The sequence below is a fragment of the Oncorhynchus masou genome, chromosome 29, assembly GCF_036934945.1.
Source record: "Oncorhynchus masou masou isolate Uvic2021 chromosome 29, UVic_Omas_1.1, whole genome shotgun sequence".
NCBI classification, from domain to species: Eukaryota; Metazoa; Chordata; class Actinopteri; order Salmoniformes; family Salmonidae; genus Oncorhynchus; species Oncorhynchus masou.
In genome coordinates this window covers 32,976,989-32,993,141 of record NC_088240.1, presented here as the reverse complement: position 1 = coordinate 32,993,141, position 16,153 = coordinate 32,976,989, and the positions used below count along the sequence as shown (strand labels likewise).

Here is a 16,153-nt window from a genome sequence, read left to right as displayed (position 1 = left end):
TACCCGAAAGTGCTATTTGCATGCAAAAAATGTATTCCATATGCTGAATTTCGGACTATTGTTTGCGTTTCTGTTGGTGACACTGATCATTTGAAGCTGTTTAAGTCTATGTAAAGTGTGTGTGTTTGAGCACATGTCGTTAGGCCTATGGACTTTTTTTTTAATCAGCATGAATTAGATTGACCAATAAAAGCCCCACTTGTGGTCTTCTTACATGAAACTCGTTTTGACAGTATGGAGCACAATACCACAGAGGAGGTTAGAAGGGAGGAACTTTTATTCCATAGACTGGGATCCGCACTCTGCAGCTGTTGCAAAAGCACATTTTTCCCTGGTTGTCCACTGGCCTGGGCATTATTCATTATGCCGATTCTGTTGCAAAACGTTTCTTAAACGGAACAAAACGTTTGCTCTGTTTGCTTCCATTTGGTTCTTAAACGGTACACGGTTTCTGTAATGAATACACCCTTGGTCGCAAAACCAATTATAATAGGTAGCTTAAACAACTTCAATTCAACCGTTATTGGGTTAAAATACACATATACATTTGAACAGTCATCCACACCAACCATAATCCATAAAGGTCTAAATAGCTAAATGAGAGATCAGCAGTGTGATTCACATCAATGCGCTATGTAGCCTAGATATTAATAATAAGTGACATCGGTATCGCCCTTTTAGGCTACACCACTGCTGTCATCCTTACCTCCAGGTAGAGGTCTGTGCAGGACTCATTTATTCATCCCGTCCCCAACCGCAGCAGTACCAGGCTTTCTGCACGAATCCCACCCACAAGAACTGGTCAAGAAACCCAACCGCAGTCCCACATTGTTATTGTAGCGCATGGGATGACGCAGCTCACTTACCAGCATTGGTCGTAGCAATTTTGACAGAGATTATCACGTGGATCATTATATTAGGCTATAGGTATTACTGCGCCATATCAGCAAATGGGCTAGACATAGTTTGGAGACAGCTGAGTTGAAGAGACTTATTCTCTTGAGCTATCTTTTATAGCCTACCGAAGTCAGAAGTCAGGGCATTCATACTTATTGCGCTTTGCCGAGCAGCGCAGAGCTGTTGTGAAGGAAGTTGTCAAGGAAGTGAGTTCTGTGTTTATATAGGGACCTCCTGCCCTCACCTACCAGCCACAAATCATGTCAACGTAGAGCTATACCGAGTCCTCTGCATTACAACATTTGAGATGTGCACAGCTATGCGGCATGGAGCTCAATTTGGCCTCTGCATGTCTCCAGAGGCACTGCAGTTGCATCACACCATCCATAAGGCGCCTTCGACCACATTTTCGGATCAAGCATAAATTGGCTCTTAGGAGTGGGACGTTTTTCAGACGGAGACAAATATGGGTGATCGATATTTATTTATTTATTCTAGGCAATGTAGAAATAGCCTAATTATTTAGGAAGTACATTCCCTTGGAAAGATAAATGCCCCATGCTTCTCCGCACATGCATAGGCAGCCTAGTCTATTCAGTGGCAACCCTCATTCAGGCCCCACTTTGTTTTGAGAGGGGGGGGGCTTGTCTGTTTTGCATGTTATTTTGGCATTAATATGTGTCACATATCAGTTTTCAAACAATGTAAAAAATAATATATATCATTGCGTTAATAAAGCCGCATACAAACATGGTCTTTTTATTGTTTTCTTGAGTAAGGCAACTCCAAAATGCAGGTGTTTCAGCCGAGCTCAGTGCTTTCTGTGGTGGTGGGGCAAGCCAGCAGAAAATACGGAGCGTTGCACAGTTATTTTCTCAGTGTTCTGTCACTCATGGGGACACTATGTCACCACAAAGTCTAAGAGGAGACCTTGAACATTCTAGCCTTTTTGGTGCTGCCATAAAGTTACATTAGAAGTGCCCCTCCAAGAATGCTCAAGGTCATTGGTCACAGATACAATTAAGTCAAATCACGTTATATGTATAGTAGCTTTGATTGGACTGATCATGTTAACATCATACTTTCAAAATCTTAACTAGCAGTCATCATCATGAATCAAGTCGACAATCTACTGGCAAATCCTTTTTAATCTTTGTCATATGAAGATAAACAATGGAGAAATTATAGATAAAATTTATCGGTGCTAATCAGCCTTTGGACATAAACAACAAGTTGGAAATCACAAATTCAATGAGTGGTTTGGAAGGAATCAGTGACAGTGGCTGCCTGGTCCCAAATCTGGGATTAAGGAGCTCTTTTCCAAATTTAAAATGATAAACATTCAACATTGTCTATAGAAAAGTTTGTGGTCATACGCACATCCTTAAAAACATAGGTGCTGGACTAATAAAAGAATACTGGTATAGAACAAGAAGGCCAGCACACTGTTAAAAAGCTCCCAATCTACCACTTTATTGACAACGTTTCCATCCAAAATGGATTTTTTGTCTTATCAAACACACTGAGTGTTCACATCCCAAAATATACACATTTCACCTCACATGACCATTGCAGACATGACGCATGGTGGGCGCAATATACTTTTGGATATCTCTAATAATTAAATAACAATGAGATGGGTACATGTAATAGTTACAGAACATGATATATATTTACAAAATGACCAAGTGGGTAACCTGGAAGGCAAGACGAATCAAAGTGAAGTAACATATTCAGGTAAGAAATGGTCTGATATCAAACTCTTGATTCAGACCTCTAGGAGACATGGTACACAAACGGTGAATCCAATACAATTCTCCTCTCAATAATAGATTATCAGTATCTCTGCCCCGCCTAGGATTCTTAACTTCTTCGATATAGGGGGCGCTCTTTTAATTTTTGGATAAAAAAACGTTCCCATTTTAAACAAGATATTTTGTCACGAAAAGATGCTTGACTATGCATATAATTGACAGCTTTGGAAAGAAAACACTGTGACATTTCCAAAACTGCAAAGATATTGTCTGTGAGTGCCCCAGAACTAATGCTACAGGCGAAACCAAGATGAAATTTCATACAGGAAATGCCCCAGATTTTGAATGCGCTGTGTTCCGATGTCTCCTTATATGGCTGTGAATGCGCAAGTAATGAGCCTACACTTTCTGTCGTTTCCCCAAGGTGTCTGCAGCATTGTGACGTATTTGTAGGCATATCATTGGAAGATTGACCATAAGAGACTACTTTTACCATGTGTCCGCCTGGTGTCCTCCGTCGAAATTATTGCGTATTCTCCAGCTGCATGCACGTTTCCATTTGGTTCAGAAGAGAAAGGCAACTGCCACAAATGATTTATCATCGAAAAGATATGTGAAAAACACCTTGAGGATTGATTCTAAACAACGTTTGCCATGTTTCTGTTGATATTATGGAGTTAATTTGGAAAAAGGTTTGGCGTTGTAATGACTGAATTTTCGGGGTTTATTCTTAGCCAAATGTGATGAACGAAATGGAGCGATTTCTCCTACACAAATAATCTTTTTGGAAAAACTGAACATTTGCTATCTAACTGAGAGTCTCCTCATTGAAAGCATCCGAAGTTCTTCAAAGGTAAATGATTTTATTTTAATGCTTTTCTTGTTTTTGTGAAAATGTTGCCTGCTGAATTCTAGGCTTAATACTATGCTAGCTATCAATACTCTTACACAAATGCTTGTGTAGCTATGGTTGAAAAGCATATTTTGAAAATCTGAGATGACAGTGTTGTTAACAAAAAGCTAAGCATGTGAGCCAATATATTTATTTCATTTCATTTGCGATTTTCAAAAATAGTTAACGTTGCGTTATGCTAATGAGCTTGAGGCTATGAATACGCTCCTGGATATGGGATTGCTAGAGGTTAACATGTGTGATGCCAATGTATCTCAAAGAGCTAATGTTGTGATGAGCCTCCATGAAATGCGCAGCCACAGGGCATGCTGTCAATGAAGCATGATTTGTGCTGCGCTCAAAACAACTGTTAACTCGGAACTGCAAAAACTTGACTTCAGTGAGTTCAAGACAACTGGGAAGTCGGGAATAAACAAGGTCTGATTGGGAAAATACGTTTAGAATGGTTGTCCAACTCGGAATTGTAAATCAGGCCTCCAGTTGTTTTGAAAGCACCATAAATCCAGAGAATGCCAGAGAATGCCAGAGATTGACAAAATTTGCCCATGAAGGACCGCCGTGTCACCTTCCTGTTCAAGTGAGCACAGCATAACAAGATAAGTCCAAAAATGTATTGTACAGTGGTTCCTCTTTTAAAAGTTGTCATACTGCGGCACACCTTGCGTGCTGCCGCAGCGTTCTGTGGCACGTCATTGTCAGACGTTTTTTTTGTTATTGCAAGTTATTGCTAGTTTAACCACCAGAGGTCATCTTTGAGAAGCATTTGATTATATTCTGTATTGGCATTACCAGAGAATTTAAAACCTTTTTTGTAATAACATAGTATATGGGATTGATTTTAAGAAAGTTGGCTTAATTAATTTGATTAATATCATGGTGTTTCTAAACGAAAAACAAAACACTCAGGGTTTCCATTAGGATGGAATGGAAAATATGGCAATGTACAACGTGACAGTCGGGAGTAGCCTACAGGATTGGAGGATTCTAAATTGTTTGCCTTCATTAGACAACTTTGTTCCAATACTTCTGTAAATCAGTGATATTTATTCCCATAGTAATTTGTTTAGGATCCATAACTAAATCAACATTTGCATTTGGAAAGACTATTTTTTTCATCAATATTTTATGAACAAAATGTGTTTATTTGTTTATTAGGCTACTGTGCAGTCTACAATACCTACTGTAGTAAACATGGGAAAGTGCCTAATTCCTTACATAAGGGAGAGCAGGCCATTTATGTACTACAGAATGCGGGGCACGCGGGAGACTGGGGTTCAAATCCCCATTGGTGTGGAAGGAGTAGGCTGTCCTTAAATAAGAATTTGTTCTTAACTGATTCCATATGTGTTATTTCATAGTTGTGATGCCTTAACTGTTATTCTACAATGTAGAAAATAGTACAAATATAGAAAAATCCTGGAATGAGTAGGCGTGTCCAAATTTCTGACTGGTATTTGCTGCAATGGAAAATATGGTGCTGTGCAACGTGACGATTGGAAGTATAGTACTGGCTTTTTAGCTAAAGAATCCCCGCAAGGCACTAGAAAGGAGAAGGCTGTCCTTGTAAATAAGAATTTCTTCTTAACGGACTTGCCTAGTTAAATAAAGGTTACACTAAGACAGTGCTTCTCAATTATTTTCTGTCACCCCTCCCCCTCTAGGAAGAAGTAAACATTTTGCGCCCCCCAACTCTCCGCCGCGACTGTAAATAGTATCATTTGTCTATAAAATTGTTATAAGTACACCTCTGCATAACATTATTTCCTTATTAACATTAAAGAAAACAAAGAAAGAAAAATAAAGAAATATAGATCAACTTACAACAAAGAATAACTTTATTAACATTGTTATTTAGTCTGTTACAGAAAAGACTTAAAGTGCATCAATTTGCCTGAAATCTAAAAAATAAATAAATCCTTATTTAAACAAAAATAAATTGACCATTTGTTACTGAAAAATAAAATAAAATATAATCAATAAATAATAATAAATTAAAATTGATACGCAACATTAACTCAGGAGCACAATATATGAAACACTTTGACCTATAAAATTAATAAAACAATTTGTGCGGATTTTTTAAAATCGAAATGAGGAAGTCAGGATTAATGGCTACAATGAGCATGTTTTGCAGAGCACAGCTTTTTCAAAGCGGGGTTTGGAGCTGGGACCTGTACTTGGTCTTCAGTGCAGCAACAGCAGAGAAGCTGGGACCTGTACTTGGTCTTCAGTGCAGCAACAGCAGAGAAGCCAGTCTCACAAAGATAAGATGTTGCAAAAGGAAGAAGAATGCCCATGGCCCTCTGCCCTAAGAGTGGATACTGCCTCTACACTCAGCCAGAATTCACTCAGTGTCTGTGATGTGAACCTCAGTCTAAATGTGGAGTCAGACGTCATATCAATGATCTGGTCCTCCTCTGCAGAGCTGAAACCAGTTGGAGCTGGTGCTTTGAAAGGATCTCTTTACCCAGTCATATTGGGAACTGTTTTCAGGGAAGTACTTTTTAAAGAAACCCATCAGTGATGAAATATGCTCCTTAATATATGGAATCACTGAGGTGGCATCATAGTCAGTAGTGTCAACAAATTCATGCAGGTTCTCGAATGAATCAGTATTTCCTTCATCATGTCGCCTGCCCCACATTGCAAGCTTTCGAGTGAAAGAGCTGATCTTGTCTGTGACCTGAGGGAGGTGTTTATCTATCCCTTGTGCTCCTGCTCCGAAACCATTCTTATCTGCTCTCTGAGCTCAAAAACTTGGGACAAGACTTTTCCTCGTGACAGCCACCTTGCTTCACTGTGAAACAACACAGCTTGATGTTCAGCTCCCATCTCCTCACAGATAGCAGAGAAGACTGTTGTTTTTAGTGGTCTGGTCTTTATAAAATTGACCACACCCACAATGTCAGTCATAACCTCACTTCATTCAGAGGAAAGGTGCCTTGATGCCAGTGCTTCTCTGTGTATAACACAGTGTGTCCACTCAGCATTAGGTAAAGCCTTCTTAATGAGTGCCCGAAGTCCTTTTCTCATCCCTGCCATGGTCTGTGCACCATCACTGCAAACACCAATGCAGTTCTCCCACTTTAGTCCGTTCTCCGTCAAGAAGCAGTCCAGCATTCTGAATAGCTCTTCAGCTGTGGCTCTGTCTCTGACATATTTACAAAAGAGTAGATCCTCACACAGGAGTTTGTCATGTCAAAACGTACATAAGCGATAAACTGTCAGTTGCTTCATCGAACTGTAAGGCAAAACGTTTGTCTTTGAGTTTATCTACCAGCTGTTCTTTAAGATCGTTAGTAATGTCATTTATACGTCTGGCGACAGTGTCATTGGACAGAGGGATAGTTTTATTTTTGCAGCACTTGCATCATCCAGCATGACAGAGACCATGTCTAATGCTGCAGGCAGTATCAGCTCTTCTGCTATGGAGTGTTTTTTTATTTTGCACTGAGCAATTTGGTATGCCACCTTATATGATGCAAACAGTGCAAAAATAATTGTAGGCTTTTGTTTCTAACTTTTCTATGCTCTTTAAATAAATATGACCTACACCATTTTTAACAGAACATTACTCAACACTAGTGAGACTCATTTCGCCTATGGTAGGCCTACAGTATATCGGAAAAAAATAAACAAAAATAAATGACGTGACTCTCCGGCAATAAATACATTTAGAGGATTGGAGGACTCTAAATTAATATCTAAGGGGCATTTTCCATTCGCTATTCTCAGATATTCTCACAGATCCTAAGGGGCTTTCATATCATTCTAAATTAATTAATTAATAATAATAATAGCTTTGTTTAAAAATGTAAGATATTTTGGAGATTTCGTTTTCATTTAACCTAGTGTGAGTGAGAAAAAGGCCATTCTTGGACATGGGGTGAGACATTCTCACTAATTTGTAAATAAAGCCAGTTTGTTATTTAGAATGATTTATTTATGGGGAAATCTAACTTGAGTATTTAGCAGACATCACTTGCTTATATTCCGTCAACACATATCTTATGAATATGATGGAATATTTGAACAAGTCATTTGTTATGGATCCGTCAACAAAATAATAAATATGTACTGTACAGTATATGCTTTGCATTTAAAGCATTTTGAAGAAGCTAATAATAAGCTAAAATCTAATAATAATACTTTTTCCCCTTTCCACATGTTAAAGATTCAAATTGATAAAGTGTTTTTAGCTACAATCGGCCCCTACCCCAATTAATACATTTGGGCACCATCGATCGCGTGCTGGTCTTCGGGCTAGAATGTTGAGGGTTTGAAACCTGCTCCCTGCTTGTTTCATCACATTATTATGCCGGTCTCAGAGCAAATAGCATGGATTGTTACTCCCATCTCGTTCCTCGCGTCATTTAGCATGCTTGTGAGCATGCTGGTAGGATGTACTGTTTTTTATTCTGTATATATGAATTACAAATCAGCCTTTACTTAAATCATGTTTCTAGTCTATTGCATATTGCATTGTGTAATCATTGATGTCCCAGGAGAAGGAGTGGTAAACACTGTGTATAATTGTAATACATACATGCAGACACAGCATCATTCAAAGAATGGAGTTTGATACACCTGGTAGTGGATATGACAGGGGGGGAAAAATAGAGATTTTTGTAAATTAACTTTATGACAACAAAATATGCACAATCATTTGTCTCTACATTAACTAACATATTCCTCTCAATTGTATTTTTTTTTGCGTGACTTGTTATGACGTTATAACTACTTATATTTGCTTCCCTCGTAATGTTTTGTCAGCCATCTTTGCTGAAGAAAGTCACCAGGGACAGGAGGTTCACGTCAAATTCATCATTGGATCCACTCGATATGATTGGTCATATAACAACCTTGAGACCCAAATGCATACTGAGTGCTCTAACTCCTCCTTGTGGTGGTCTGGAGCAATGACGCTGTGACGCTGGGTACCTCTAAGTCCCGCGGTGTAAGCTCACAACTCTTAAAGGAGGAACCACTGTATGCTGCTTCAAAAAAATATATATGCCAGGAAGATATGTATACTGTAGCTAAGAAAGTAATACTAAGTGTAAGTTGTGTAGTAAGATGTTAGTAGTCCATGTGCCTCACCCTAATAATTTGGTCTATTTACCCCTCTTAATTTCACCTACTGTTCTGACTTGGTGGTGCACATGTAGCCTATAACCTGTTTTAGAGAAATGTAATCATTGAATATAGTCAGAGCTTTCATTGTCTGCTTAAATGCCTCCTTTATTTATCCTATGGTTCTGACTTGGTGTACAGGGAGAACACTGTAAGAACGGCCCGTGTTCTGAATTCTGTCGAGGTACATTTCAAAAGTGCTAAACAAATAGTTATATTGACTAACGTTATGTCCGTCCTAGCTCGCTCATTAATGTCTTAATCAAAATTACGGATTGCCTCTTATCCACTTGTCATCCCTGTCATGACTCTCTGTCCTTGGGGAGGATCAATGGCTGACAGATAGCCAGACTCTCTCTCTCTCTCTCTCTCTCTCTCTCTCTCTCTCACAGAGCTGGTTTTATGACTTAATAACAGCCGGTCGTAAAATTTTTAGAGAACTTTCTCTTTCATGGTGTGTAGCTTGGGAAGCCTGGAAATCCTTTGCTACACAGAGAGACTATGCTGCCAAAACTTCAACATCAAACAATGGACATTTAAACAATATTTCTAACATAAAGAATGTTGGGAATGATGAGAGATGGAATATGGAAAATGCATGCATATTCTGTGGGGTCCTGAGTGGCACAGTGGTCTAAGGCACTGCATTTCAGTGCAAGAGGTGTCACTACAGTAACTGGTTCAAATCCAGGCTACATCACATCCAGATGTGATTGGGAGTCCCATAGGGAAGCTCATAATTGGCTTAGCGTTGTCCTGTTTTTGACCAGGTAGGCTGTCATAGTAAATAAGAATTTGTTCTTAACTGACTTGCCTAGTTAAATAAAGAATGGTGATGTCTGAAAAATTATCAGAAGATGTTATAACAGAAACATTGTAACTTTAAGAGCTTCCACAATGTATATATCAGATTTACATCTAAATGTTGTAAAAATTATATGATTAAATATGATTTTTTTTGTTGTTGAGATAATGGCTTTTCATATAAACATGGGCCCAGTCAGTAACCACGCCCATGTGAGCACAGAATTGGTGTCAACAGGAAGGAACACCCTCCAAGGCCAGAGTGCTTAAAAGGACTCGCTGAGAATGTAATTATAGACCAGAGAATGTGAGGACATGTTCCACACGTTGAAATGGTTAAAACTACAAGTCCAGAAAGTGGTAAAACCTGAAACTCTCAACGAGTGAAAAAGGTGAAGACTAGATCAAACATTAAGTCTGCAGCTGGGTTTGTGAAGTAGTCTAGGACAATTGACCAAAGACGGGAGAACAGATCCCTCTCACCACCGTGTGCTACACCTGGAGGTAACCATTGTAAGAACACTCCAAGACAAAGAAGCGTAAAACTAAGAAGGGCATTGTGACCTCTGCTGGACAACCAGAGACTTACATCGAACTACTCCCCATAGACGGATCGAGTGGTTTCAACAGAGAGATGACATCCATGCGTAAATATATGTTGCATTTCTTAGCCAAATGAGCGGTTGTTATGGTGCTAAATATTGATATTTACGGTGGGAATATTTTCCAAATGTATGTACGATAAGTCCACTCTCTTTGCCTCTCACACTCTATCTTTCTGCACCCCTTTTCCATTGTGTAACAAGCCTTCATATTGTGTCAGTCCATTAGGGACCTGTTTTCATTGCATTATGTTAGTAATCAATAACCTATACCGTGTGTGTGTGTATGTTTTATGTATTTCTGTGTGATTATTTAGTTAGTTAGTAAATAAATAATTAAGCTAATTTGTGCATTGCTGAATCATCATTTAGGTTAGGGTTCGTGCAGTTTTACGAAGTCAACAATGTTCAGAATGAGACAAATATGAGGAAATAATTAATAATTGACTCTTATTGATCTAAGAGATATTTAGATCGTCCTTCGAGTTTAAGTCAGGAGATAGTAACTCGGTAAACAACTTTTCCCGTGGTGCCCCAAATTCCTAATGAGATAATTGTTACATGATGAATTTAATCAAGTAATAATTAAACGTAGTGGGTAATTATTCGATAAATAGCAGTCACCACATTAATGATAGCCACATCACAACATATTGGTGCCCCATGTGAGGAGTCAAAGATAGAATGAGGCCTTCATGTTGAATTCAGCCTATATGAAATTGGGCAGCAGATTACGTTATCCACCCAGATTACGTTATACACCATTAGAACTGTAGGCAGGAATTGCTGAGGTGTGTGTGTGTTTCCATTTGAACAAGATGCATAGACGTTGCCTCCACTGTTGTTTCTCTGATAAAGTCAGCATGTAAGGGTGAATTACTGAATACTACAAGCCAGGACATATATATGGGCTGGCCGGTTTAGGTATTCTGAAAAATCGAAAAATAGGCCAAAACGTACTACTATTTCTGTCTCTCGTGTTTCAGAAGCGGGTAGACTTGGTCATTATTCATTTCTTGAGCTGAGACATATGGGCCGGCCAATTAGAGAAATTTGAGTAGATATATTAGCCTGGCCGAAGTGAGTAATCATCTCTCCATCTCTTGCGTTTCACCAGTGTGGGTAGAAAAACGGTGTATTTCTTTATTACCGCGCATTCTGAAAACATTGCGAAAAATAACACTGAAAGGGTTTGAATGTGAGACATCACTAGTAAACACTTTCCCTTGTTGAAGGGGACCCTATTTTACTCGGAAGTGAGATTCCAATACAAAGCAGAGTTAGCTTTAGCTAGATGCTAAGCTATCAAAGGGATAGCAGCCATTTTTCCTTCGTTCACATGGCGACAACGCCTGTGCCATAGGAAACGGAAGTTACGCCTCCTTTGAACTCCTGTTTGATTTTAGCTTTCAGGTGGGGGTCACATGTGACAGCAACCGAATGCTCACGTCTGGTACAACGGGGTGCTCATATGATTTCCAGCCAATCTCAACTGATTGGATATCATTGTCTCATTCGATTTTAACTAGGAAGTTAAAATTGCCAAATCTGACCTTTTCAGGGTGATCATTTGGATAATATTCAAATTGATTTGTTTCAACAGAGGAGACATGTTAACCTCTCTGGGGCAGGCGTGACCCACCTCGACAACTTCTGGTGAAATTGCAGAGCGCCAAATTCAAAATACAGAAATAGTCATAATTAACATTCATAAAAATACAAGTGTTATACATCAGCTTAAAGATTGACTTCTTGTTAATCTAGCCGCTGTGTCAGATTTTAAAAAGGCTTTACGGCGAAAGCATACAATGCGATTATCTGAGGAAATGGCATACAAACATTTTCCAACCAAGTAGAGGAGTCACGAAAGTCAGAAATAGCGATAAAATTAATCACTTACCTTTGAAGATCTTCATCTGGTTGCAGTCACAAGAGTTACACAATAAATATTCATTTTGTTCAATAAAGTCCCTCTTTATATCCCAAAAACTCAGTTTTGTTGGCGCATTTTGTTCAGTTATCCACTGGCTCAAAGTTGGTCAAAACATGCAGACGAATACATCCTAATACTACTGGTAAAGTTCTTCGAAACATGTCAAACGATGTCTATTATTAATCCTCAAGTTGTCAATTGTCTAAATAATCGATAATATTTCAACCGTACAATAGCGTATTCAATAGAAAAGGAAAACAAAGAGGGGCGCACACACGGTCATGCGCCCATCACACGTGCAAACCAGTACTGCATGCTTCATCAGTCCACTGACAGAATGGTCTCATTCTTCTTCATTTTTCAGAAAACTAGCCTGAAACAATGTCTAAAGACTGTTGACCTCTAGTGGAAGCCATAGCAACTGCAATATGTGTCCTAACCCATTAGATCAGTGGTGTCAAACTCAAATACCCAGTGGGCCAAAATGTAAAACCTGAACAAAGTCACGAGCCAACATTGAACAAATTAACCTTTTAATATGGACCCAAACAAGTTTTGCTTTAACATTGAATATGGAACAAGCATCGCTTATTACCATACAATATATAATTTAATAGTGGAGACATGCAAAATCGAATTTCAAATGAAAAAACACATCAATGGCATTCATTTATTAAATAAATAAAATTTAAATAAAAATTGTATGCCTCTTTTCTATTTGCAGCCTTCTAATTTAAATACCAAAATAAACTTTTTCCACTGGCTAATAATTTTACAAATAAAATGATAATAAATCAATCAACCATTCAAGCCCATGCCTTGTAGCAAGAAAAAGTGCATAAAGAAAACGTTAATAATTGCACACTGGTCTAATCTGATGTGCCCAAGCCAGATACCTGGCATCTCTTCTTGGATGCTAGTTCATCAATGTCTGGGCTCAAGCTCTGAGCTGAAGAAATCCTCAGTATCGAGCGAAGATGTTCATCAGTCAGACGTCTCCTGTGAGTTGTTTTGGTCATCTTCGTCGAGGAGAAAAGTTGCTCGCATAGATAAGTGCTGCCGAACATGGAGAGCATCTGAGCAGCTTGGGTGCGGAGCTGAGGCATTGTGTCAGGGATGAACCGTGGAAACTGTGCGGCGCCCACAGCATCATACTTTGACTTCAGCGTGTCGTTGCACTGGAGTTCAATCAGCTCCATTTGGATGTTGGTTGGTGCATTTTCCACATCAACTGCGAAGGGATTACTAAGCAGTTCAAACTTGCATTTCTGGGCATCGAAGTCGGCAAATCGCCGGCTAAACTCAGCGGCGAGAACACTGAGTTTTTCAGCAAACTGTGCGCATGGGAACACGGCGGTAGAGATCTGCGCTTTTATGGATTGGCAGCAGGGAAAATGGCAAGGGTTTCCTTGCAGCATCTGATTCTCCCACAGGCACAGTTTAGTTTTGAAGGCCCTCACGACAGCGTACATGTCTGTGATGACGCGCCCCCGCCCCTGAAGCTGCAGGTTCAGCGCATCGAGATGGCTCGAGATGTCACAGAGAAAGGCCAGCTCACACAGGAACTTTTGCTCCCGGAGCTCTGCTGTATCCTTCCCTTTGGTTTCCAGGAATTGACATATTTCCTCACGCAGCTCGAAACATCTGTTCAGTACTTTTCCTCTGCTTAGCCATCTCACCTCTGTGTGATACGGCACGTCTGCGTATTCCGAACCACACTCCTCCAGAAAAGATTTAAACTGCCGGTGATTTAGACCTTTGGCTCTTATAAAGTTAACTACCTGTGTTACTGTGGTCATAACATGTTCCATCTTTAGGGCTTTGGCACACAGTGCTTCCTGATGTATGATGCAGTGGTAAACAGTTAGCTCACCTGCACAATTCTCTTCCCGCATCTTCTCCCGAACCATGCCCACCAGTCCACTCTTTTTACCGCACATCGCTGGCGCACCATCTGTCGTTAATCCAACAAGTTTATCCCACGACAGCTTTATTTCAGTTACACATTTGGAAACCTCCTCAAAGATTTCCTTTCCTGTGGTTGTGCCATGCATTAATTTGAATCCTAATAGCTCCTCCGTAACACACAGATTTGAGTCCACTCCACGGATGAAGACTGACAGCTGAGCAGTATCAGATGCGTCGCAGCTCTCATCCACAGCGAGGGAGAACGCAACAAAATCTTTTCCCTTTTCCATCAGCTGGTCATACAGATTGGTGGCAAGATCACATGTGCGATCAGCTACTGTGTTCCTGCTCAGGCTCACGTTTGAAAATGCTTGTTTTTTCTTTGCATACGAGGTCACAAACCTTCATCATGCACTTTTTCATGAACTCTCCCTCATTAAAGGGCCGGGCTGATTTTGCGATCTCTGCTGCCACTATATAACTAGCCTTTACAGCAGCCTCGCTTTGTGATGTGGCTTTTTTAAACATATTCTGTTGTGAAACCAAGCTTCTTTTCATCTCCTCTACTTTCTGGCTCCTTTGAGTCATGTCCAGGTCCTTGTATTTGTCATGGTGTTTCGTTTCATAGTGTCGTCTAATGTTGTACTCCTTACTTACAGCCACGTTGACTCCACAAACAAGACAAACAGGTTTGTCTTTTACATATGTAAACAGATATTCTGCCTCCCACTTGTCCAGAAAGCTCCTGTTTTCTGCCTTTCTTTTCGCCATTTTTGGAAAGGGTTAGCTCGCTGACAGTTGTAGCGTCTATGTTGCTATGACTACTGTCACAGAGGAGAGAGCGTTTCTGGGTCCTGTCCTGATTGGAGCGCGAAAACAGCAGAGCATTATGGGATTCGTAGTATTAGTGGTGAATGCGCTGTATAATACCGGCGGGCCAGCTCTAGTAGTAATTTGGTATTGTCTCGCGGGCCAAATATAATTACCCCGCGGGCCAAATTTGGCCCACGGGCCAGAGTTTGACACCCATGCATTAGATAATCAATAGGCATTCAATTGAAAACCACCCACATCAAACAAATCCCACTTCCTGGATGGATTTTCCTCAGGTTTTCACCTGCCATATCAGTTCTGTTATACTCACTGACATTATTTTAAGCTTGAGAGCTAGCATATTTATTTCATTTCATTTGCGATTTTCATAAATAGTTAACGTTACGTTATGCTAATGAGCTTGAGGCTATAACTGGATACAGGTTTTTTTCGTAGCAAAACTTGAACAAAACGGAGCAATTTGTCCTACAAAAATGATATTTTTTGAAAAACTGAACATTTGCTATCTAACTGAGAGTCTCCTCATTGAAAACATCTAAAGTTCTTCAAAGGTAAATGATTTTATTTGAATGCTTTTCTTGTTTTTGTGAAAATGTTGCTGGCTGAATTCTAGGCTTATAGCTATGCTAGCTATCAATACTCTTACACAAATGCTTGTTTAGCTTTGGTTGAAAAGCATATTTTGAAAATCTGACAGTGTTGTTAACAAAAGTCTAAGCTTGAGAGCAAATATATTTATTTCATTTCATTTGCGATTTTCATGAATAGTTAACGTTGCGTTATGCTAATGAGCTTGAGGCTATAAATAGGATCCCGGATCCGGGATTGCTCGTCGCATGAAGTTAACTCTTCTGATATCCAGCCAATCTCAGCTGATTGGAAATCGTTATCGCCATTTCCATTTAACAAGGATGTTAAAATTGCCAGACTACCTTTTCAAGTTGATCATTTGAATAACATTCAAATGGATTTGTTCCAACCAATGAGACATTTTAAACGTTTCCACATTAAACCTAGATATAGCAATGCTTTCAGGTTAATTAAATTTAATTCCCAGATAGCCTATACAGGTATGATTAATTATTAACATTGATTAATCAATTAAATTAGCTTTTGCAAATTCATTCACATCAAACTCCCACATGACTGATCCAGTACTGCTGGTTCATTAACATATTTAAATAGATCAAAATAGTTTTTGCAGCTTCCAATGACTCAACCCAAACTAAAACTAAAAATTAAAACATGTAAAAAGTGTTTTAATAATATGCTAGCTATCAGAGGGGGTGGTCCCCAGTGACCCGCTAATGGCAAAAGCAGAAAAGGAAAACATTCTGCAAGCCGAGGAACTGCGTTTGAGAACCGAACAATTAAT

The 16,153-nt window shown here is 39.4% G+C and overlaps 1 pseudogene; it reads right to left on the bottom strand.

The window, feature by feature from the left end:
• Positions 1-12,790: 12,790 nt before the first annotated feature.
• Positions 12,791-14,800, bottom strand: LOC135519368 (general transcription factor II-I repeat domain-containing protein 2-like; annotated as a pseudogene).
• Between the last annotated feature and the right edge of the window lie 1,353 nt (positions 14,801-16,153).